Source organism: Urocampus carinirostris, chromosome 8 (assembly GCF_059441175.1).
Source record: "Urocampus carinirostris isolate Australia breed hairy pipefish chromosome 8, RoL_Ucar_1.0, whole genome shotgun sequence".
NCBI lineage: Eukaryota > Metazoa > Chordata > Actinopteri > Syngnathiformes > Syngnathidae > Urocampus > Urocampus carinirostris.
Genome location: NC_142356.1, coordinates 14,289,302 through 14,314,618, shown reverse-complemented (window position 1 = coordinate 14,314,618; position 25,317 = coordinate 14,289,302). Strand labels below are relative to the sequence as shown.

Below are 25,317 nucleotides of genomic sequence, written 5' to 3'. Positions count from 1 at the left end.
ACTTGAAAAGCGCTATAGAAATGCAGATCATTTCATTTCATTTCATATGACGTCACAGAGGAAGATAAACTCAATTAGGGTCTTGAGTGGAATGCTAGGTTTATACATAGAAGACAACGTCAACTTTAGACACAGAAAAAGACATGCATGTTGAAGATACAAAGCTAACCTTTACTGTAGTGTTTCAATCTATAGAATAAATCACACTCTCTAGTCAGACAACCGCTCAAGTAGACATATGCAACTGTACTTCAAGTATTTTTAAAGATCAAATGTAGTATCGCTTCTGGGCCTTTTGGCTAAGATCAAGTGTAGTATCGCTTCTCGGCCTTTTGGCTAAGATGGATTGATTCTTGTAACGGGGAGATGGAATAAGACCTTGTTCTGTCGCATCGGCCCGGTATTGCAGTACCTCCGGGAACGGTGCATTCGCACTGATCGCTTCTTGGCCTTGTGGCTACACTGTAGGATCTTGGCTTAGCCTCTTGGCTAGGATCAAGTGTCTCGGCCAGTTGGCTGTGAGGTGTATCATGATTTAACTGATAATGGATAATGGATAATGGATAATGGACAATGACAAAAAAAAACATTTTACAACAAAAGTAAACCGTTCTAAAATTTAATGTGTGTTCAACACTGCTGTGTAAAGTAAAAACAAACTCCTACAACCTGAGACAACTGGTCAAGTAGAAATAGGCAACTGCACTCCAAATATTAACAAAAGTCAACAGTAAAACATTATAAGTGACTATCCAATCCGTCTCTCTCACTCGTCACTCCCTCCCCTCTCTTCCTCATTTCTATCCTCCCCCATTCTGTATTTGTGATAGTTAACAAAACTTCTTTCGGTGAGTAGCGAGCAGCAGTTTTGTGACATTTAATGTTCAAAGAAGCAGAAACCACAGAGAAAGAACCCTTTGCTAGATTCCACGAATGAGATGTTAAGAATTTTAAATTGAATAGCGCTCTTTCTTGTGATAGTACGGTAGGAGTTCTCTATTGTGTGACGTCATTACGCACGCATTGTTTGTGTTATTGTAGATGGCTTCTGTGTTATTTGAATGAGAGCCATGGTTACAGTCGCTTGTTGTCGGTAAATGAATCTGCCAAAAAGCTGACAGAAGATATTCAGGTTACCTTCGTGACAAAGTAATGCACCGCTTTCAAGCTTCAATAACAATAATGGCGTTGCAACGGCTGAAATAAGTTAGATTACCTCGTTACTGAAAAAAAAATGTATCGAGGTAGCTGCGTTATTTATTGATGTATTTATTTTTATAACAGCCTTATTTTTAACACTACAGAGGACACATTCTGATTTAGACATAGATGTAGACATAGACCCTACCTTTTACCATTAAAAATAGCAACGCTGATTTTCAACATCAAGGGAAAAGATGCTAGCCAAACCACAGGAAAAAACAAAGCTTATTTTGGAGTAGAAGTTAACCTTAGCTTTATGTGCAGGGTTGGGTAGGGTTACTTTAACTTGATTACTTTCAATTACTTTTAGATTACTCCAATACCAAATATGCTAATAAAAGACAAAAGAAACTAAATATGAATAAAATGACTAAATTTTGTGCAGGCTTGGGGAGTAACGGAATACATGGAACGGCAAAAATGATGTTGGCAAGCTGTTTGGATTTATTTTCATTTTGTTTCTGTCGCATTTTATGTTAGTTTTGCCGGCGATCAAAGAGATCAAAGCCAGGAGAGAAAACTTACCACCAGTGCTCCCTCTGAGCTGCGCGCGTGCGCAATTGCGCACTGCGCGCACATTCTCGGCGCACAAGGAAATCTAGCTAGCGCACAAAAATGAGGGCTCAAAATTAATAATTAAGAAGCGACTTAAGTCAAAGTTACAGTGCATGAAGGTAAAAATACACGGGTTCCCCTGACGTTGTGTCCTAAATGCGGTATTTTGAAGTCGAACGAAGTTGAGTAAAGTTAGTAGAGTTTGTCGAGAACCGGCTTCTTCGGCTCGGCTCACTAAAAGGAACCGGCTCGGGTCCTAAACGGCTCTTCAGGTTGTTTTTTCTTCTTTAATCCCAACATGACCAAATATTAAGTAAAATTATGCACAAAATGACTTAAAGGAAGGGGGAATAGAACAAAAAAGAAAAGAATACCAAAATGAAAAAGTAGTGAAAAGCTGAGAAAAAAAGAAACAAAAGGAAGAGAAAAAAAAGAAGGAAACATTTAGAAAAAAGCCACAAAAAAATAAAATAAAGAAATGTAGGAAAAAAGTAAATAGAGAACAAAAAGAAAAAAGTAACAGCTCGGAAAAAATAAACACAATGAGATTTTTTTAAAAGGAATTTTTTAAAAAAGTAGAAAAAAAGAAAAAAAGTTTGTGTTGCATTCAAATAATTTCCAATTATATCAAGTGAATCTTGTTGCCAACATTGTACTTCCACTAAAAAATGTGATTAAGTACAGTTCTGTATCTTGCAACCGACTAAATAAGTCCCCAAAAATGTTAATATTATGCGACAAAATATATCAGGAAATAAAAAGAAATGGATATCTTGTGAAAGAATTGTAAGAACAAACGACGTTTGTAGGCCGTGCAACCTTGGCAATAATTCATGAGTAAATTCATTCAAAAGAGAAAAATAATTTTGCAATGGTGAAGACTCAGCAAAATGTAACTTGATGGCAAGTTTTGGACATGTTTGATAACTAATTATCCTGCCACACTTGGGATTATGGTTGCTCACTGTTGTTTCAAGCGTTGCTCACCGAATTTGTGTGAACGCTCAGACCCGTGGAAAATTAGAGGGAACATTGCTTACCACGTGTTGTGAGTCATAATTTTATTCATATTTAGTTTCTTTTGTCTTTTATTAGCATATTTGGTATTGGAGTAATCCAAAAGTAATTGAAAGTAATCAAGTTGAATAACCCTACCCAACCCTGTTTATGTGCATTAGTAGTTTTCGTGTAGTAGTTCATTGGCAAAGAAGATAACACTTGTTTTTAGTGGGGAAGAATAAGGTGCCAGTATCTTGCATTGAAGAAGCTCGTCAAATCCCAATTGTGTGATATTTGCACCAGCGACGACAGAGGCTAAAACCCCGCGTAGACGCCTTTATAGTCGTCTGTTCTTACAACAGGAAGGCCTCCTTCTCTCTCCCAGAAGATCTCTGTGACATTTCTCTTAAGCCTCGTCATCACTTGGCGGCTTCAACCAGCTTATCTTGACACTGAAAAACTTGTCAAACTTTAAGGTAAGCCGAATCTTCTTCGGCGAACCTTGCTCCCCATTCGGGTTCCCTTTTTATGAGATTTCCTTGTGCTTGTTGTTGACATACACCAGGGGTGTCAACCTCAATTGCATGGAGGGCTAAAACTCAAACAACACCTTTTGTTGAGGACTGAACTGGTTAAATATTTATTGAACACTCTCAAACTTTACTTTTTTTAAACATAAATATGAATTCAAAACAGACAGTAATATTATTCTAGAATAAACATGAAAACACTTTGCTTTCCATAAAAATATTTCCTGTCCAAACTATACAAATTCAAAATATGGGAAAAAAAGGGAATATAAATAAAATGTGTGCTTTTCACCTTGTGAATTTTGCCTTGGTGGAAAACATATAACTTTTTGTATTTTCTCATCTGCATTCAGGTTTTTCATCCTTACTGTTTTGTGTCCTAGTGCCGTATTACTCTAAATTCCTTAATTACGACTATATTAGCTCCACAAAGAAGACACACAGGTTAACCGATTTTATTTTTAACTCGAATTTGAAAGGCACCGTTTTCCAATTCAACTTGTTGCCTGGCCATTGTGAGGGTTTAGCATCCGCGTCACCCACAGCAACAGAAACGCACCCTGCTCTTTTCCGTTTAGCCTTCCATTATATCGTGATAGATAGAAGTTTGTCCTTGGCCGTTAAGTTTCCCCTTCCCGACCTCAAAGACTCACTATTAATGCACTTGTCAGTCTTGTTTTGACATATTGTTTGACAGTAGATAGTTTTAAATCGGGCTATGATCATCAGGCTACAGCTAACTCGATTGATGAGTAATATTTTTGGGAAGTCCTGCAGTCCTGCAGAAGCGCTGCATTGTGTGATCTGTAGTTTGAGAGTTATCAGCGTTTCTTAGAGCCGGGTTAATATTGTAGATGTATATAAAATGATTTCACGGGCCGGATAAAATTGTACGCCGGGCCGGATGTCGCCGGCGGGTCCGGAGTTTGACACCTATGGCATACAAAAATCATCAATATTCATGTGTATGTAGCTGTATTTATCTTGATGATCGCCATCCTTGTCATCAACTTATGCAAATGACTTCCTTTAAATCTCGTCCGCTTATTTCTTCCCTAATTAATAGCCTCGAGAAAATAATTTTTCTTCCCAGGAAAATCACAAGAGAGAACTGTTGTGGATTTTAATTGGAAGTGATAACTCTTATCTGTTTCGCCATAATAGAGCAAAATGGAAGTCACTGATTGAAACAACTGGAGCAGTGCAATTTTTTTTTCAAATCTTTTTGTACGAAGGCCCCAGCTGTCTTATATGCTCTTTGATGTCTTTTTTAATATTTGGAATTGTTTTCATTTTTTAAATGTTATTCCCACTGGTTTATATGTCTTCTTCTTTATGTCCTCCAATCAGCTTTCACCGCCCACTTTTATACATGTGTGGCTCATTGTCTCATCAGTTGTCTTGTATTTTGTTTGTTTTAGACAAAAAATGTCATGTATGTTTATAGTGATAGCTAGCCTTACAACACATCAACACAAGGTTTTAATGCAGTGAGTATTTTGTGGCTTGATTCCTTTGCTTAGAAGATCACTTTTTTTTAACTCATTGTTGCTTATTAAGGGGACTTGTTTCTGCCATCTTTGTCTCTTCAAGTTAGCTTTTTTTTCCACACATAAGTCAAGTCACACATTTATTTGTCTTAAAAGACTGCAGAGGATTACAATTACACCATCGCCTGATCTTAAACCAACATGCAGGCAAGGAAAAACTCAAAACTTCAGCATGAGGAAAAAAGAAAAACTGCCACTACCAACCTCTGCTATGCAATAAGTGCCTTTTATTTTAAACCAGTCAAATAAGTTCTTCACTGCTATTATACGTGTGTAGTTCCCCTTAAAAAAATATATATTTTTGTATTACCCGGATATAATTTTGTCAATGTAAACATGCTTTTACAATTAGAATTGATCACAACAAATTGAACATTGTTTACAATGAGATAAGACGGGTCATGGAATTAAAGACTTAAAAGTAGAAACATATACAGAAAGAACGTTAGGATAAATAGGTAGATAAAATATTGTCTCTATTGTTTATGTGCATTGTTAGTTGTAGTAGCAGTACTTATATTGTATTTTTTTTAATATTCCCTATCATTTGTTTTTATAAATATATTTATTTTTTATTTTTATTATACTTTTATCACTTTTACTCTATTCACAATTTTTTTTTCCTTCCAAACTGGGTGAAAAAAATACAGAAATTGAGCAAAATCATCTGCCATATGAGATTATTTTTTTCTCATTTTACTAGAAAATAATTCTGATAAGCTTAAAATGGCAAAAAAAATAATACTCAAAATAACTAGCAACGGAACCATTTTATTTCCATTCCATTATCTGCATCGCTTATCCTCAGTAGGGTCGTGGGGGTGCTGGAGCCCATCCCAGCCATCTTTGGGTAGAGGACACCCTGAACTAGTTGCCAGCAAGTCGCAGGGCACACACAGACGGATAACTCACTCGCTCATTCACTTCTAGGGACAATTTGGACCGGCCAATTAAGCTGACATGCATGTTTTTGGTATATGGGAGGACACCACAGTGCCCGGAGGAAACCCACGCAAGCACTGAGAAAACATGCAAGCTCCACACAGGAGGTTCGATCTCATGACCTCAGAACTGTGCCGCACACGCGCTAACCACTGCGCCATCGTGCTGCCCTCCAATGTAATCATGCTTTTACAATTAGAATTCTCGTTACTGTCGTTGATCACAACAAATGAAACACTGTTTCTCATGAGATTAGACATGCCATGGAATTTAAGACTTATAAGCAGAAAAATATATAGAAAGAACGTTGGGTAGATAAACTATTGTAATCTATTCATATGTGCATTGTTAGTAGTACTGTAGTAGCAGTACTTATATAGTATTTTTGTAGCAATCCCTATCATTTGTTTTATAAATATATTTATTATTATTTTATCTTTTTTGTTATTTTTTTTTTATTCACAAACTTCTTTCTTTCTAAAATGGAGAAAAAATACATCAATTGAGCAAAATGATCTGCCATATTAGATTATTTTATTTAGTTTTATAGAAATAATTCTGAAAATCTTAAAATACCAAACAACATAATAATACTCAAAATAACTACCAACTGAACCAAAGGATTTTCTCAAAATGTATTTGTTGACTTATTTTTCCTGCAATTTCCTAGCTGGACTAACTGCAGTGTCGCTTAAATTTGTTTAAACTATTCCACGCACGCAACGACATTGATTTGCACAGAGGAAACAACCGCACAGTAATTTTTTGGGACAAATGTTTGTTATTAAAGAGCAACTTTTAAATCTACTGTATAGTTCAGTTAGTTAGTCAATGAGTTTGGTTTTTCCCATGTTTTAATGACTGCATATGTAATATCCACAAAGGAATGGAATTGGTTTAGGCTAGCAATATGCATTACCTACTTTAAATAGCTCTTTGAAAAATGTGAACTAGGCTGTATAAATTAATTATCCTCACAATCGCATTCGAGATGGACAGCATTTGGCCTATATCATGCAAGGTTAACAAACGCTTATTTTCCAAATGAGGTGGCCAAGTTTTTCATGCATTTTTGATTGTGCTCCTTTCAGCTGATAATTAATATCCTGTATCCGATTTTTATGCATTTGAAAGCAGTCTTGAGGTACGAAACGCGCAAATTACACAGAGCGGCATAATGGATTTTTTTTGAATAAAGAAGAATTTTTACATGCATTACGCTGACTTGGACAATGAGTCGGGCAGGAATACTCCAGTTGTGTGAATGTTGTTCAAGTACAAAGGCGGCCTCATTCACCTTTCGCCACCTTCAAGATGAAATAAAATAGATAGTGCAGAGATGTGCTGAATTACGAGTGACGCTTATTTCATCTGCAGGGTAAAGCAGGTGCTGGTTTTCCTCTTCATCTGCGCTGATGAGAAGAAAAGATGAAGTGAGGCGAGGATACGTCGCAGAGAGGAGGAGAAGAGCAAAGGCCACGTTAAATGGAGGTGAGGATAAATGCTAAAGCTGACATCCGGGTCAAGTGCTGATCCGGCACTGCCGTTTTAAATTGTAGCCGAGAGAAGGTGCTGGCGCGTGTGCCGAATAGATCTGAATAATAAAAAGCAGGAGAGATTCTGCACGTGTTCACACCTGCATATATCAAATGCATAGTCACAATCGAATTTGGAAAGTTCCCTACATAGCATGTTAATGTCTAGAAATTAGAATTGTCGATATTGTCATTGATACAAACATAGTGAATATTCTTAGGCGTGACACTCCAGGATAAACATACCGCACTATAAGGCGCACCTAAAAGCCTTTATTTTTTTCAAAAGCTGACCATGCGCCTTATAATACAGTGCGCCTTATATATGGATCAATATTAAGTCGCAAAGTCTTGCAACTAAGGCAAGCAGCCGCCGACTAGATTTTTCCCCGAAGGCGAAGTAGTCCGCGATGTATGCTGGGATTTATATACCGGCGTTTCATTTCTTAACCAATGTGTCAATCATCATTTGAATCAGTCACTATTGGCTAAAGTTATTCGGAGGTAAAGGGGGCGGATCCTTTTTATCATTTACAGTCTCGCATAGGCTAAAGGGGCGAAACAAAGCCTGCAATTGGCCGAAAAAGAGGAATGAGAATCACACGTTGGGTTGCACTACGGGATAGAGAACATTTTTTACTATTCTGTATTTGTAAATATTTTACTCTCCTGGATTTACTACACTCACGGTTGCAAGAAGACCATTGCTGCGTATCATTATTGAACATGATGGCTGCAAGAGAACTTAGGTGAGCTATGCGGCTTTATATTTTCCCGGTATCTTTAGAACGATCTTGATGTTTCTGTGATGAGTCTATTTTTAAACTGAATTCAATTCAAAGTGTTTATTGTCATATGCAGAGTAAAGAACCCTGTTTCCCTGCACAATAAAATTCTTACTTTGCTGTCCACACAGTTGCCAGCAAAAAATAAAATGGAAACTAAGAAATGTTTTGCATTTCTTCAATCCCAAGACTTTAACCTTCCGAATGATATTTGGAACGATGCATTTGAGTGATTGGTGGCATCGTACAGACACTGTTTTTGTACATGTCTGAGACACGTATTTGCTTCTTTGCAGGCTTTCGGAATGTTAAGGGGGTAACAAGTTTGTCTGAGCTATCTGACTGTTTTGTCGACGTAGCGCCTTATAATCCGGTGCGCCTTATGTATGGAAAATATGGTAATAAAGATTTTCAAGAGGAAAATACGATTAAAAAAAAAAATGTTAGGATAAAAAAAAGGCAAATCTATTTACAAGGAAGAGCTGGAGAGTCATTAGCCGCTGCAACAGTTATCTTTTATTGCGAATTAAACCCTCAGAACTGAATTGCCTTTGTCATTGATAGCAACGTTGTGAAACATTGGATGCGACAAGATTAGACATGGCACTCAAAAGGTAAAATATGTAATAAAGACTTTGAAGAGAAAATAAGATAAAAGACTATCAGGATGAGTGGGCAGAATAAATAAGTGCTTGCAAGACATAGACTCTCACAGCAAAACTGGAGAAGAAAATCCAGGCCATGGATATGCGGTGCTACTGACTGACTACTTGGCTCTTGTGACAAACAAAACGGTGCGCATCCCCATCAGAAGGCACATTGGACTCCGAAAAATTGTTGTCAACTGCGCTCAGACAGAAAATCCAGTGCTATGGTCACGTCATAAAATCATCAGGACTGACCAAGATAGTTCTCATCAGCATAGTCCAAGGGGACAGGAGGAGAGGACCGGAAAATAACTCAGCCGAGAACACTCAGGAATGGTCTGGTGCCAACTTTGCCGTGACCCAAAAACAGCCCAGGAACCCTCAACAGTGGAGAAAGCTGTCCAGAGATGCGTCCTCATTGGTGCCCTTAAGACCCGTGTGGTTTTAATGATAATAATTTTATGAAAAAGAAGGCTACATTGTGACAATAGTCGTGTTTTAAACATCTATACCACACCAAAACAACTTTCCCACTCTTGCGTTCGACCAGATATGAATCTTTTGGACAGACTTTGTCATCCTTTTAATGTCTTCAACCAGTTTTTGCTCAGTGGGTCATTTCTGTTAAAATCTTGAACATTGTAGTAAGGTTTCTCCATGTGGTCACTATTAGAAGTAGAGCCCCAACCTTATGTTTTTGTAAACTCTTAAAATAAATTCATTAGAAGAAAAAAGTAGAAGAAATTCTCAATTGGCCGGGCTACTTAAGGTTATGGGGATCTTTGTTATTTTGACTACAGTTGTTTTTTTTTTGTTGAACAAACAACCATCTAAATATGAATCAAAAAATAAGCCACAATTAAGTAAAAACATTTTTTTAATCTCCCAAAACGTTTTTTACGTATTCAGGGTGTTTTGATGTTGAATCCCTCAAAATTTTCCAATGTTCATTACACCTTTAACTTTTTTCTTTATAAAAACATGCATATAAACATAGAAATTGGTTTGCCTTAAAAAAAAAAAAAACGTGACTGCAAAAAAAAACAAATAAGGTATTTTTTTTTCTTTCAAATCTCTTAAAATGGCTTGCTTTTTTAAAAAATAAATTATATGTTCTATCATACAATACTTTGTCTTTTGGTTTAATTTTTAAAATTCTTTTTATTTTTATTTTTTATTTTTTTGGGGTGTTTTAAAACACCCGAATGCGGGTGGATGATTGCTATTATATTGTACAAGACTCTCCACCCCGGAAAGGTGTCATTTTTATTCAAAAAAAGATTTTTTTAATAAAGTATTTAAAGCGAAAAGAAACAAAATTAAATTTGGTTTTAAAATACTCAAAATGTGTGTTTTGTTTACATTTGAATGGTTCATTTAAAAAAAAAAATGGTGCTTGGTTTATTTTTGTAGAAAGTAAAATAATTCAGGTAGCACTTCATCCATTTTCCAAGCTCTATAACTTGATCCTCTTTGAAGCTCCTATATTGTGTGTATGCGTGCATATAAAAACGAGAAAAATCAATACATAAGTTCATAGAGGGACTTGAATGCAACTTCATGTTTTCTCCATTGATATTTTCCTTTGCATATCATACTGTGAGTGATGCATTCAGTTTTTTTTTTTGTCCCTTTGGGTTCTTCACCCGCAAGTTCCCATTGTTCTGTATGATGTGTTCAACCCTGTCCCATTTCATTTCCATCCATTCTCCGAGCCGCTTGTCCTCACAGATGTAAAACCTTACATTTGTCGTTTCAGTTGTATGGAAGGGAGGTTCATTGACAGACCACACTGCCACACTCGGTTCATTGCTGCCATCCTTTACGTCTTTTGACATTTTCAATTACGTTTTTTACACATCGATGGGCACTTGTTTTTCTCCCAACTCTTTCCTCATCTTTTCTCATATTCGAGTCTTCCTCCTTCGTCCCCCGCCTCCCCCCACTTCACTTCCATTTATTCCTTAAGTGTCCTGTTCACTCCTTGCTTTGTGCGTCTGCCTTTTTCATATGTGGGGGTCAAATTGCCCAAGGACCCTATTACTCTCCCCCATCGCCTGCCGGCGTTAAGAAGGGGATGGCCGGGTGATGGAAGGGAAAGCCAGCCAAGGTGCAATCTGGGAGATGTGTTCCGAACTTCTGCTCATCTTTTCAGTGCCCATAGACACTTTGACGGTCGATTCTTATATTGCAGGGTTTGTCAACTAGAAAAATATCGGTTGCCATTGCTCTGGTTTTTGGAGCCGGTTTTCTGGCAGGTACTGATGCCAGGGGTAGGAATGGCATATCCTTGTGTCGCTGGGGTTTTGGAGAGTTGGTTGGATGGCTGTTTAAGACAGGCTGTTGTTGCCCTAGACAAAAGCTATTCACCCTCTTGATTTGGAATTCTTGCATGTTAAGCTCTTCAACATCAGCACCAACCATAATTCAGGAGTGTAATTCATGACATAGACATGAGTACCATTATATTCGTATGAGGTAGTGTTGGCAAGAGTTTTCAGTTTTTTTGTGTGGTGTCTGTTTTGAGCAGTGAACAAACATAGTGCAGTCAGCATGTGTAAGAACATAGGCTTGAGTACCATTTTACATTCGTGTGAGGTAGTTTTTGCAAGAGTTTTTAGTTTTTTGTGCGATGTCTGTTTAGGGTGGTAATGGCTGCGGGGAAGAAACTGTCTCTCCGTCTGTTTTTGCTTTGAGTGACCTGTAGCGCTTGCCGGGAGGCAGCAGGTTGAAGAGGTGGTGGCCGCGGTGAGAAAAGTCCTTGATGATGTTTTCCGCTCTGCTGAGGTAGCGAGAGCAGGCAATGTCCTCCAGACTGGCCAGAGAGCAACCGACGATTTTCTGGGCTGTTTTGATGACCCTCTGGAGCTTTTTCCTGTCTGCTGCTGTGCACCCAGCATACCACACCGTAATGCAGTATGTTAGAATGCTCTCCACTGTGGCTTCGTAAAATGACACCTGCAGCTGCTATTTTAGATTATTTTTCCTGAGCACTCTCTGGAAGTGCAGTCGATGCTGGGCCTTCCCTACCACCGCTCTGGTGTTTGCAGACCAGGAGAGGTCGTCGGAGATGTGCACACCCAAAAATTTGAAGGAGTGGACTCTCTCTAAAGTCTCCTTTTATGATGAGTGGTTCTGGATTCCTGCCATTCCTTCTGAAATCCAGAATTTAGACAAAAGACGCTGGTGTCAGTGGTTAACACTTTGCCTCTTAATCTCATTGTAATTCCTCTTTTAGTCTCTGAACACAGGCATTGGCCTCAATGAAAATTTGCCTCTGGTAAAGGAACAGATGCTGGAAAACTGGGGAAGGACCTCATACATTCCAGACCCACAAATCAGTACCCCTATTCTTTTTTGCCTTGTTTTGGGTTTTTTGTGGTCTTATTGTCAGAACATTGAGTTGATGTGGAGGGATTCACACTGCTACATCTTCCTTACACTTGTTCTTGTTTCCTGACTACTTGTGTCTGCTAGGAGTTGAAAATGCGCATGATTGGCCAACGTTCTATGAAGATGTACTGACAAACACAAATGCACACTCACACAAAATACTCCCCCCAAAACAAGGGGGAGCAATTATAGTATGAGAAATGATCATATATCAGAAATAATGGGCTTATAGAAATGGATATATTCTGCAAAATTATCTGCTCATCAGGTAATACAGGTAATCACGTCTCATCTCATATCATTAGCTGCACCGCTTATCCTCAGAAGGGTTGCGGGGGTGCCAGAGCCCATCCCAGCAATCATCGGGCAGTGGGCAGGGGACATCCTGAACTGGTTGCCAGCCAATCGCAGGGCACACAGGAACAGACAACTCGCTCGCTCATTCACACCTAGGGACAATTTGGACCGGCCAATCCATCTGAAATGCATGTCTTTGGAATGTGGGAGGAAACCGGAGTGCCCGGAGGAAACCCACACAAGCACGGGGAGAACATACAAACTCCGCACAGTAAGTCCGGTAGCTGGATTTGAACCCACACAGGAGGTTCCCAAGACCTTAAAACTGTGCCGCACACGCGCTAACCAATGCGCCGCCGTGCTGCCCAGGTAGACACATTTGTGGACTAATTTTGTTTATCTATGCCATTTGAGGTTATATTCCTAAAAGAAAATAATCTTTCGCTGGTAATTATTTTTGACGATTTCGAATCATTTTAGAAAAGAAGGTGTCATGATTACTGATGCGGGGCACCTGAGTCTGCCCCATTGGCGCCAACAGCCACAGACCCTGATTGGCTGTTGGACTCTTTTTAAACTCCGTCCTTCCTGAAAACACTCGTTTAGATCGTCTGCGAACCTATGCTACCCACTAGGCAAGCTTTTGTGACTTTCCGACTCTATCCTGCCCTGTTTTCTGTCTGATTCCCGTTGCCGAACTCTTTTCGGATCCGTTTGTTTTTGCTCCTCCGCCCCCGGCCATCGACCTGTTCTTGCTTATAACAACAACCTTCGCTTGACACGGAAGTGCCACTTCCGCGTCCCAGCTATCTGCTACCCGTGACCGACGATCATGGGATTGTGGACGCAAGTCCTTTCCTCCTCCTAAACAAAGCTGAGTAAAACAAATGCAATTGGGTCCTGTCTCCGTTCCTGGTCCGTGACAGAAGGCAAAATATAGTGTTTGTTTTCTTCAACTAGGGCTTTACTGTTGGTCTTAAAAAATTAAATGGAAAAAAAACAAAGACATTTTAAAATATTCTTACATTTAAATGAACTCATTTTAAATAATTCTAAATCTTTTTAAATACTCGAACATTAAAAAAAGGTTGAATTTGCTCTATACTGTAGTACCTTGGATGATGTCAGTAGTAGTACACTCTACTGTTCTCATCCATCTATTCATGACATGCCATCGACTTGTTTTTCTGTCATGACAAAAATCTTTCATCCAAAATCTACCACCAGTTATCTCCTATGAAGGAGCATTAGTCTCGAATATAAGTACATAAAACCCCCAAGACAGATGTATATTGACAGCAAAATCCTTATAATGCGCCCTACAACCAACCCCTGTCAATGAAAAATGTAATGGCCCACCCATATAAAAGAAGGGGCATCAAGCCTGACAGGTGAAGAGGCTTTATATCCAGTATAAGTTTCTAAATCTTTTATCTCCAACTGTGCTGGCTGTCTGGTAATGTTTTAACCATTATCTATTTGCCAGCCAATCACTATTCACATATGATGATTGTTATTAAAGGGGCACTGTTGTGGATAGATACACCAAGTGATGCTAGCGCTCATGCCTCTTACCCTTTTAAAAAGTTGCATATGTTATTTTTTTTTTTCACTCGATAACATATTAACATCAATTGACAGTTATATTTGGGAAAAATTGCCCCATCAAACACATATTAAAATTAGAATATTTATTAAATTGAAACTTTTGAAATAATGTGTGAAAAGGAGAATGAAGCCCATTTTTATTTAAGGAAAAATGAAATTTTACCTTTGGTGTGACATGACTTGAGCTGGTACGGTAGAACAAGTGGGTGGATGCAGAGGAGGGAGAAAAGGGCAGAATGAAATTAAGACAGAATTTTGTGTTTTTTCTTGCTTGCATTGTGATGCATTTTTAGAAAAATTTTGAATAATCTATTCGTAGCACCGATCAAAATAAAGTTTTTTTTGTTTTTGACTTTGATCACTAAAATAGAATTGCTACCTCGCAGCTTCCACATGTATAAGATGTTACTATCTTTTTCTGTCAATCGGCTAGTGTGAAATGAGATGAACTCCACCTTTCTGTCTTAATGTGCACGGACCTTGGCTACATCACACTTGTTTACAAACACTATATGGTAGGGAGAATATCTACATAAGGAGGAATTCAGTGTTCTCTGCTTGATACAACACAACCATAACAGTATTTAGACATACAGTGGAACCTCGGTTCTCGACCACAATCCGTTCCAGAACCCTGGTCGAAAACCGATTTGTTCAATCACCAAAATCGTTTTTTCCCCATTAAAAGTAATGTAAAATCGTTTTAATCCGTTCCAACACCCTCAATGTTTACCACGAACGTAAACATGAAGCTAACCCAGGCTAATCGCGCTAACATGAACGCGTAAAAATTAAAAAAATCAGGTCGTTTACACGTCATTTAGCACCCGGGTCTCCACAACAAGTGGTGAGCGGTTAAAGGATAAAGAAAAGATTTATGAATGGGATTTCTTACCTTTGTGGTGGTCTGCAGAAGCCATGCTCTATTCCCTCGAAAGAAGGGAAACTCTCACATCTTCATATTTTGCTATTATTTATTTCTTAAATGCAATAGTTGTACACACTACTCTTTTTTCACCTGTAGCAACTTTGCTGCTTGCACCGACCTTCTTTGGAGGCATAATTAGGGGTTAAAACACTCCGTTCACCGATATTAAAAACGAAAGCAAAAAGAAGTGCACGCTCACGTGACAACAGTTCTTCACGAGGGCTGGGGGCAATCTACACCCGTACGCTGCTCAGCATCGCCCCTAGCGTACCGGCGTTCGAACTCCGATTTTTTTTGAACGAAAAGCGAAGCAAGAATTTTTCAATTTTTGATCGAGAACCGATTTGTTCGAACTGAGAGGCGTTGGAAAACCGAGGTTCCACTGTCTTTCGTTTGTAAATATAAAAACTCTAAATAGATTACCTTTATTGGAACGAAGGATGTTAGTGACAACGTTAGTGAAGCAAAAGTACTCTACAAATAGAGGACACTACAATGGTCTTCTTTCATAACAAAATAACTCGCCAAGAAAAGGATGAGGTACTTAATAGTTTTTGGCCTAGCAAAATATTTTGTATGTATGGTGGGTAAAATGCGGTAACGAGGGGCCAAAAATACATCTTATTCAACATCGTAACATGAAGAAAATGTAAGGTAGGACGCTGTAACATCGGGTCTACTGTGACTGTTCATAATCCTGTGACACCATCCGGGCAACCCAGGTAGTGGCGACTGTAGTGGTTGGGTGTCAACCATCGCTTCACAAACCCAATAACAATCCACGGAGCACTCGACAATTCGTCAGTGATGTCAGTAACTGATTTCCACAAGCTCCAGTCGAGTGTAGAGGTCTAATGCTGAGTTATGCGTAAATGGAGTCAAAATCAGAGCAAGAGCCTTTGCGTCTGTGTGCCCCGCCATCTTGAAATGAAATGAAATGATCTGCATTTATATAGCGCTTTTCAAGTCAATGACTTCCCAAAGCGCTTTACAACGTGCTCCACATTTCCCAATAGCGGCCTTGCAGCCATGTAAGGCGCTAACCTGCTTATTGGGGGTATTAGGGGTTCAGTGTCTTACCCAAGGACACTTCGACATGTAACACGGACGAGCCGGGATTCGAACTGGGATCCCTTGATCCCAAGACGAGCGCTCTACCTCCTGAGCTACTGCCGCCCCTTGATCCATTTTAATAAGTACAAAGATCCCCTATGTTTTCGCTGTGGACCAGAACCCTGGGTGAAAAGTGAAATACCACAAAGTAGCGTTGCACCTTCATTAAAGCCCCCAAAGGGTTAAACTGAACTCGAGATTACCACATTAATTTTGAGTAAACGGTTGTAATAACGACTATAAATAATCTATAAAGAATAACACACAACAAAGAATTTTAGTTAAAGGGATGATTTCTTTTTTAACTTCATTTTTACAAAAGTAAAACAAAACTTCAAGGGCTTCTCTTTTTAGAGTAAGGAAGCAATTAGAGCAGCTGGCTAGCTGCGCACCAGCATCGGTTGTCCCCGTTTTGAACCAGGTCTTTTAATAATACATTGTAAAATAAAACCATTCCAAATGTAGCGATTTCCTTCGAGTTGTTGCTCCAAGTCATCAGTTTCAGGGCTGATAAACTTTGCGTTGGTACGGTACAGGGTCCGCAGCGGTGGAGTTCTTAGCCTAGCTGTTAGCAGTAGGCTGGACCAGCAGCATTGCTCTTGTCTTCTCCTGCCCGAGTCGCTTTTGGAACCCAATAATAATCTATGGAGCACCCGGTGGTGATCAGTCGTTTCTTTGCACTCTTCTGACTTTCTTCTAATTTAGTTAATTAATTTATTTTTAATATAGAAGAAGAAGAAGAAGAAGAAGAATATACCTTTATTGTCATTGTTACAAAATGGGTTAATATATTGTGACAACGAAATTGGGCATGACACTCCAGTTTCACACATTCACAGTCAGGTAAAAAGCCAAGAAAATAAAGGAACAGAGAAGATAAGGTTATAAAACAAGGAGGATAAGGCTATAGTTATAATTTACATGATATTTACGCAAGAAATGTCGGCATGTAGAATGTCACATACAGTTGGTATCGTAAGGGTTGTGCAATTTTGCATTTGGTGCAAAAGTCATCATAGTGCAAAAAAATAGTCAACATATGCATTGGTGCAAACATAGTCATCATAGTGCAGAAAAAAAATGGTCAACATTGTGCAAGGTGAGCAGTAAACATAGTGCAGTCAACATGTGCAAGAACATAGACATGAGTACCATTTTACATTCGTGCAAGCCCCAAAAAGCTAAATGTAGCTGTAGCCATGCGCCAAGTTTTTTTGATTCACAGACTGCGCATACCCACCCTGGTTGTTTGACTGACAGCATACACAAGCCTATCGCATTCGCACATGCAAACGGTCACGCCTACCCAATATACGCACACACAATCTGCCCTGTGCAGCACTTACTCTGCGCTCTTTTTGCCCACAATAAACGATACGTTTATATTATTGACAATAGAGACAAATCAATTAAAACACTGCGAAGGAGTTAACCTGGGATAGCCCAAGCACAAAGTATCCAGGGGTCTCTGTACAGTGGAACCTCAGTTTTCGAACGACTCAGTTTGAACAAATCGGAGTCCAAACAACAAATTCGAGAAATTCTTGCTTCGTAGTTCGAACAAAAATCGGAGTTCGAACGCCGGTACGACAGCTATGGCTAACTGTAGTGCAGTGGTACCGTCTAGGGGTGGATGTTTCACATCACATTTTTTTACTCCTTTTAATTTTCTCAGGTGCAATTGCACCTCCACTACACTAGGGAACGTCCGAGATTAAACAAATGTGTAGCAAATGGGCTGAGTTACAGAATTTCGTCGAACTCCACCACCCCGATGAAGCTGCAGCCACCAGAGTCATCAATGACTTTAACGACACTGTCATGTTCCACTTCCGAAAAGTGCTAAAAAGAAGGCAGAAGCAAGTGTGATTGGATAGATATTTAAAGAGAAAAGAACATCCTGTAGCCGAGTCATCCGTAGCAAAGAGATTTGAACGTGTGAGCACCCCTCAGACAGAAGAGCTCCCCGAAGTTTTTATGGAAGGGGACTCTCCTTCCAAACAATAATTTTCCTTCCTCCTCCATCCCTCTCCACAGTCCACCTGCGCCTTCTGCTGACCACCACAAAAGTAAAAAATCCTATTCATAATTATTTTCCTTGTCCTTTTTTTTATTTTTACATGTTCATGTTAGCGTAATCTTTCGTACGGAAGATTACGATAACGCGAACGTACGATTAGCCTGGGTTACATTTTTGTTTATTTGTGTCTTAAAGGTAAACAAAGGTAAACATTCAGGGTGTTGGAACGGATTAAAACGATTTACATTACAGTGGAACCTCGGTTCTCGACCATAATCCGTTCCAGAACCCTGTTCGAAAACCGATTTGGTCGATCACCGAAAATCGTTTTTCCCATTAAAAGTAATGTAAAATCGTTTTATCCGTTCCAACAACCTGAATGTTTACCACGAACGTAAACATGAAGCTAACCCAGGCTGATCGTACGTTCGCGTTAGCGTAATCTTCCGTACGAAAGATTACGCTAACATGAACGTGTAAAAATAAAAAAAAATCAGGTCGTTTACACGTCATTTAGCACCCGGGTCTCCACTACAAGTGGTGAGCGGGTAAAGGATAAAGAAAAGATTTATGAATAGGATTTCTTACCTTTGTGGTGGTCTGCAGAAGCCATGCTCTATTCCCTCGAAAGAAGGGAAACTCGCACATCTTCTTCATATTTTGCTATTATTTCTTTCTTAAATGCAATAATTGTACACACTACTCTTCTTTTTTCACCTGTAGCAACTTTGCTGCTAGCACCGACCTTCTTCGGAGCATAATTAGGGGTTAAAACAATCCGTTCACCGATATTAAAAATGAAAGAAAAAAAGTGCGCGCTCACGTGACAACTGTTCTTCACGAAGGGTGGGGGCAATCTACACCCGTACGCCGCTCAGCATCGCCCCTAGCGTACCTGCGTTCGAACTCCCATTTTTTGGAACGAAAAGTGAAGCAAGAATTTCTCAATTTTTGGTCGAGAACCGATTTGTCCGAACTGAGAGGCGTTCGAAAACCGAGGTTCCACTGTATTTGTAATGGGAAAAATGATTTCAGTGTTCGAACAACTCGCTTTTCGAACAGGGTTCTGGAACGGATTTTGGTTGAGAACCGAGGTTCCACTGTACTTAGAAATAAACGATGAAGTCACAAAAAAAACAACGCCTTACATATTCCTTTCATTTGAACATCCAAAAACACTAGTGTAGACCCGTGATAACATCAAACCAAGTCGGTGGGACCCTACCAGTAAGGCCGACTTGCTACTTACGGGATCTTCCACAAAATCATCTAAACAAATCCTCTTGAGTTATACCGGACAGCAGTTGGGTGGATTCCCTCTCCATCCGGCAGTCGTGGTGTAACACTTAGGGTTGATGACCTCAGCACTATCACCGCCATTATGAAGCGGCTCTTCAAAGCACTTCCTCCTCTTCACCAGGAGGTCCCGCTGCCTTCCATTCACACTACACAAAACCAGCGACCCTGAATAGTGTGGGCTGTTTTGCCGAGGCATAAGGCCAAGTTGCCGTTTTGATTCCAAGCTTATCCTCAAACTCTTTCGCTTTTCCTCCGGTTGACCCTTCAACCCGTGACCTCTATTTCGGCAAAAAACACGGAGCGGCCAGAGCCCAAAAAACGGAACAAGAGACATAATGGGGGAGTAGTTAGTGGTCAAGGGTTGATGAACGAGCTTTTAATTTAATCAGATTCCCATCTCGCCAAGGCCTTCCGCTGCTGCCTCTGTAACAGCTTATTATTTTTTAACAAGTCTGTGATCTCCCCTTTTTTTCTTCTTCTTGGCTTTGCTCCCCTTCTCTGTCTTTTCCAGGTTCACCGCCAGCTCTTATCTGCGTCAGCGGCGGGCGCAAGAACAGAAAGCCGATGATTAATGGAGATTTAAGCTCCACGCGGGATGTCTAATCTTGCCTAAACAAAACGGGCCACTATAAATAGAATTCTTCAGGATTGTGCTGCAAAGACCGTGATAAATTCCCTCGGATGGTATACGGAATATTTATAAAGATCAGAGGTGAGATATGAAATTCAGAAGCAGAGTCGATGCAGATCATGTATGATGAATTAGGTTTACTATTGCCTGAAAATATCTGATTTAAATTGAGGGAACGCCTGAAATAGGTAAAATCATCGTTACTTCCTATTCATGGAAGAAACTAATGACAGAATCAGTGAGCAAAAACAATCCTTATATGAAAAACGTTTGCTCTGAATCAAACCATTGCTTTTTGTAAATCCATCTGAATTGTATCTCTTTTAATAAGGTTAAGTTTATTTGACATGAATTTTTCACTTTTTCACATTCTTTTGTCATGATTCCTCATTATACTCACCTGTGCCCGCTCTTTTGGCGCCAGCTGCTGGTGGTTACCTGATTGGTTCCCCGTCCTTTCACTTGCCTGTTTTTAGTCCGTCAACGAACCTCTGTTTTCACAAGGCAAGCATTTTTGACTAACTCCCGTCAGTCCCGTTTTTGTCACCCATTTTCCAGTCGTCAGTTCCTGATTTCCCCGTTTGTCTCCTGCTACGACCCGTTTTTTGACCCCGACCACGTTTTGATCTTCCGTCCTGGCTAACGACCCGTTTATTGACCCCGACCACATTCTGATCTCCCGTCCCGGCGAATGACCTGTTTTTCCGTCTAACTACGCTACGATCTCCCGCTCCTGTGAGCGGCTTGCTTCCCGCGTCCAGCGAGCACTGGATCGCTGGCCCTGCCTTTCCTCTATATTTCAATGAACTTGAGTAACGTTACGCATCTGGGTCCTACTTCTGTTCTGGTCGTGATATCTTTATCTTCAGTGAAGATGAGCAAATAGCGGTTCTGTACTGATGAGTTGGGAAGAGCTAAAACAGCCTAATGAATAGGATATTTGTATATCGTCTGTCTTATATCGTAAAGCGATGGCTCCTACCCTGATTGCAAAATATATATTTTTATATTTCAAAATATAATTTTATACATATATGTAACGGGTGTAATAATAACTTTTGTTTTATTGAAATTCCTGCTGAAATATGTTGAATAGTTTCTGTATAAGTGTCCAATGATGCAATGATGAGTCCAACAGTGCCACCTGCTGGTATCTGGTAAGGTTTGGTTTGGGCTTTAGACTTTGCGACAGGAAGGTGGGGGTTTTTGGAAGTCTACAACGAGCTGCCCAAGGTAAGACACGATCTTTTGGTGTGCCACAAAAAGTTAATTTTAAACATTAAAAACTACAGCGGACAAATCTCTCAACATGCACAGTAATGTGATTTATGTTGTCAAGCTGTTTGGATTTATTTTCGTTTTGTTTCTGTCACCTTTTATGTTAGTTTTGCCGGACGTTGCATGTTGTGCTAAAATGCTAATTCCCCTTATAGAGATCAAAGAGATCAAAGCCAGCAGAGAAGCTTGTGTTGTGACTCATTCATTTGCAGGTAAATTGTACCCGTTCTTTATACTCATTATTGTTATTATTTCTATTTTCTCATATATAAAAAAGGATGATGTTGGTTAAAATTCAGTTATAAGAAAAATATGTGGAATTCATTGTAAACGTTAAAAAAAAAACACTACACGATCTTTTGTTAAAAGTATCTTGTTAAAATGGATGTAAAAATGTATTGTGATGGTTGATATTCTAAAATGTATTTTATGTAAACTGAAAAGAAAGCTCTTTGATCTGTTTTGGGCAATCTACAACGAGCTGCCAAAGAGATCAAAGCCAGCGGAGAAGCTTACCACGTGTTGTGACTCATTCATTTGCAGCAACTGTAATAAAAACCTCATCATCCAGTCCAGCATGAATGCGGAATGTTTTGTGGGACAGGTACACCGCGGTTACATTATGTATATAAATTTTAGTTTTGTTTTAACCAACGTCACCCTAAACATGATTATCTTTCATGGTTAAGGATATTTAGCACTTTGTATATGAATATATAATAATAATATTAATGATAAATACAGACTCTTATAATCGTCCACTTTTTAAAAATACTCGTAAGTTGAGAAATTTGTGTTCATTTTACATAACATAAAGTTCACCTGGGGAGCTGACATGATTTTCCCGAATCTTGCCACTACGGGTACAACCAAGAACCAAAAAACCTTGTGAAGGACTGAGAAGAAAAATGCTGCACATTGGTCACTATAAGTCTCCGTAGTTTGCAGTCTTCCTTGTGCTTTGTAGCACTCGTTTTTGGCTAGTCTAACAATACTTAAATCTAGTGGTCAAATATCACAAAGTGTCGCTTTAAATTATAGGATCAGCGCCATAAAATATTCCGATTTGGTCTCCAAAGTTTAGTAAAATCTCAAAATGGCCTTTAGTTTACTAAGGCTATCTTTGCATTTTTAGTCAAACAGCTTGAAATATTTTTTTATGTCCATAAATGTTAGCTTTAAAAGAGACATTTCGAAAGTCATTGTATGGGAAGGGAGCTGAGAGCAGCTCTTTTATTCTTTGTCTGATTGCTAAGTGGCTCAGTCCATTATCTATACACTGTGAAAAGCCCAACACTACAGTATAAAGGTAAAATGTGACTCATCCATTCCCCTCGGGCCCCTTCCCTGCAGCCCCCGCTGCTTACTCAATCCATCTCCATACTTATCACAGCACCTTTGCCAAGCGCTTTTCGATTGTTCGCGTCGGCCATCTTGCTTTATACGCTTTTAAACGTCAACTCCCCGCCGGGCATCCGTGAAAACTTGCATTGTTCCTCCTTTGTGTTGTTTCTACGTTCTCTTTTGTGAGCTTAAGGTGTATTTTTTTCGTTCTTGTAGATAGGTAGAAAAAAAATGTAGTAATAAATATATGCCATTCATATAAATGAACACACAAATAAATCTCAAAAACCCATTGTGTTTTTTGTCATTTATTGTTTACCATCTGTTCTCTGTATTTTGTGGTTTATATTGTCGGGTACTTCATCATTTACTGTTTTCTGTATCTTGTCTCACATCGTGTAGTGTATTTTGTCGTTCATTTGGTTATTATTTATTTATTTCAGTATTTGGTCATTCTGTCGTGTACTTGTGTTGTTCTGTGTTGGGTTGTGTGTTTTGTCATATACTTGGTGGTGTATTTTTTCGTGTATTGTATTTGGTCATGTATTTTGTTGGAACGAATGTTATTCAAATGAGGGAGCGGGTCTAATTGGCTCATCTATCAACAAAATACATTTCGTTTTGACAATGTCATGAACCAGAACAGGATCAGGACCCAAACGCGTGACGTTACTCAAACAAGCCTTTTATTTTACGGGAAATGGGGAGTCATGCAAGTTAGGCAGCAGTCTGGCGTGAAATGATTGGAAGCCAGAGGCCAACAAGATCGATACCAATTGCCCGAGTTGATATTGGACACATGGGGTCGATACTGGACAGGATGGGACTGACAAGATGGATAATGAAACAGGGTATTGAAAATAAACAGGACAAACTAGACTGGAGAAAACTGGAGAGAATAATAAACAGGACAAAAATGGACGGGCATAAAACTGGAAAACGATATTAAACAGGACAAAAATAAATGGGAACAACACCGGACAGGGAATACAAACAGGAAACAGGACAGAGTCAACACCCACGTCTTGCGGGGAAGAGGTTCGTTGACGGACTGACAAAGAAAAAATGAGAGCACTGAGCTTAAATAGACGGAAAGCCAATCTGAGCCGCAGCTGGCGCCACAAGGGCGGGGCCAATTAGGCGCCATGGCAACTGTAACACAAGATACTCGACACAATATATTAAAAAATACATGACAATATACATTACAAAATAAAACCCAAATGAATGACAAAATGTATGAATAGATGAATAAATTGCATTGTCATATATTAAGGTATTACGGGATAAATGTATGTGTTTATCTGTTAAAATGGCATGTACTTATCGGTATTTATTCATACCTTTTATTTCTGCATATGGTATGACCGATCCTCTCAAAAACGAGAGTACTGGTCTTTGCTCTATCCCCCTGTCCAACTTCAAGAGGTATTGCTTCCCTTATTGCTGCTGAAGAGCCCCATCAGTGGCGGCTGTGTTGATTTATGTCCCCGATCCCCCCTTTCCACCTCCAGCTCTTTTCCATCAGTCTACAAATTTTGCCGCCATTGTTCAGCTGGCAGCGTTATCGGCCCCTTGCAGGCCTGTCGGCGGAACTTGGGAGGAGGAGGTAGATAAGGAAAAACGATGGAGGAGGCGGGAAAGGACGAGGTATAGTAGGGAGGCGTTGGTCCAAGCTTTTGGTTTTATTGCTCCGGAAAAGGGCAGCGAGGGTGAAGATTGAAGTGGGCCGGGTCGAAAGTAATGGTGATGGGACGAGATGCGCTTGGCTCGCATGCGCTTTTCACTCATTGCGTGTCCATTACCATCAAGCCTTTATTGCTTTCCAACGGCCGGCTGTTTGTCGGCATCAGGCTTGCCAATGAAGTCCCTTGTTTTGTCTTTAATAGCTTCGCCGAAACCGCATCAACCAAGTGTGAAATGGTCAAGGCACAGAAACTACCAAAGTCATTTAATTTGTGCCATTCCCCATTGCCGTTTGATGCCAATCTGGGGGATAAGCTGTTTTAAATGGCGAGAGTGGGGAATTTCCTACCAGGTCCATCTGATACAGGAGTGTCAACATCAAACAGAGAGAAGGGCCGAATAAAAGATTACCGTAAATTCCGGACAACAAGCCACTACTTTTTTCCCTAACTTTCAACCCTGCGGCTTATTCAGTGATGCGGCCAATTTATGTAATTTTTCTTACGGCCGCTAGCGGCGCTCGAGTGTTGCTACCATTACCTGCCCTATCAAAGCTATATTATTATTATTAAAGCTTTGAAAACTCTCTCGGTGTACCGTCTTTCTTTGTAAATATGTGTAACCCATGTATAAAATGTATTTGCAACTGTATATTTTTTTAATGTATTTATTTGTATTTATTTTAGACACTTATTCTGATATGTTTTGCACGCGTGAACGAAAAATGTGGGGCGGAACAAACGCGGGGTGCCGAGTTTAAGTGGGGACCGCTAAAGGAGAGGGACAGACAAGGAAAGAAGAGGGAGTAAAAAGTGGGGTAAAGAAAAAGGAGTTGCGTGAGTAAATGTGTTCATCTGATTTTTCCCACCCTTACCTTTGGAAATATAAACTTTTTTCCTTGGATTACTTTCAACGGGACCCGGACTCTGCAGGTCTGCATCAAACCTTAAGTACCGGTATCATTTTCCGTTCAT

The 25,317-nt window shown here is 39.6% G+C and overlaps 1 long non-coding RNA gene and 1 pseudogene across 1 annotated transcript in view; both read left to right on the top strand.

Annotated features, from left to right (window-relative positions):
• Window positions 1-279: 279 nt before the first annotated feature.
• Window positions 280-434, top strand: LOC148360778 (U2 spliceosomal RNA; annotated as a pseudogene).
• Window positions 435-4,658: 4,224 nt separating this feature from the next.
• The window catches only part of LOC148360777 (uncharacterized), a 46,061-nt gene continuing 25,402 nt past the window's right edge, over window positions 4,659-25,317 (top strand). Inside the window, exons 1-2 of the long non-coding RNA XR_015851200.1 lie at window positions 4,659-4,777; window positions 7,157-7,270. This is a non-coding gene — a long non-coding RNA (uncharacterized LOC148360777). The remainder of the gene's footprint in view (window positions 4,778-7,156; window positions 7,271-25,317) is intronic.